Genomic DNA, 928 nt, shown 5'->3' with positions numbered 1-928 from the left:
TTTCTGGAGATGAAGCTTTAACGCTGCGTGACCGCGCGCACGTCCTGTCCGTCCCGTCCCCTCCGCAGCAGCAGATGTGTTTTGGCATTTCCCCGTTAACAGCAGCTGCTTCGGAGCCGGCCCCTGCGTGCGGCTGCTCAGACGCTGGCAAAACCGAGGGAATGTTTTCTGACCTAATATTCTGGGATGGATTTTCAAAACGGCTTTGCAGGGTCTGCTTGTGCTGCATCCAGCACTAAACCCCCGCGAAGCCGAGGCGGTGCCCTGGGGTGCGTTAGAAAATCCTGCCTTTGATGGGGAAGGCTCAAAAACCTCCAGAAATAATCTGCTTCTGAGTTCTTTGGGAAGAAGTTAATTACTCAGGGGAATTATTCCAGGGACCGGGGAGGTGACGGGCAGGCTGGTGGCAGGCCCCAGACAGGGCCATTGGGGACGGTGGCTCAAGGGACTGTCCCTGCCGCTGCCTGGCTTGGGGGGACCTCTGGGCTGGGGGGTCTCACCCAGTCTAAGTTTTCCCCTTCCCCAGGGGCTCTGGGCTCCCTGGTTCGTGGCACCAAAGCGGGTTTGTGCCGTGGTTTGGCGAGCTGGGCTGGCAGAAAGGGACATGTCCCAGCTGGACTGTGCCCAAAAACCGGGGGGTGCCAGGTGGAAGGTTTTGTTTTACCACCCTGCTCATGTTGTACTTAAAAATAGCCGGTTTTGTGCTTTGTAATGAGTTTTATTTTAATCAGCAAGATGCAAGATAAAGCCTGTGATGTATTCTCTCTGGGAATACTGCAATCAGCAGCGCAATCAGCAGGTTTCATTTCTCATTATATTAACATGAAATGAAATTGCAATATTGCTTTACAAATCTTTTTATGATTAATCGCGTCAGTAAATCACCGCGGGATTACGCACCCAGCGGAGTGGACCGTGGCCTCGGCCG

The sequence above is a fragment of the Pterocles gutturalis genome, unplaced genomic scaffold (genome assembly GCF_000699245.1).
Source record: "Pterocles gutturalis isolate BGI_N339 unplaced genomic scaffold, ASM69924v1 scaffold20064, whole genome shotgun sequence".
NCBI lineage: Eukaryota > Metazoa > Chordata > Aves > Pterocliformes > Pteroclidae > Pterocles > Pterocles gutturalis.
The sequence above is the reverse complement of the archived record's forward strand: the minus strand, read 5'-3'. Positions refer to the sequence as shown.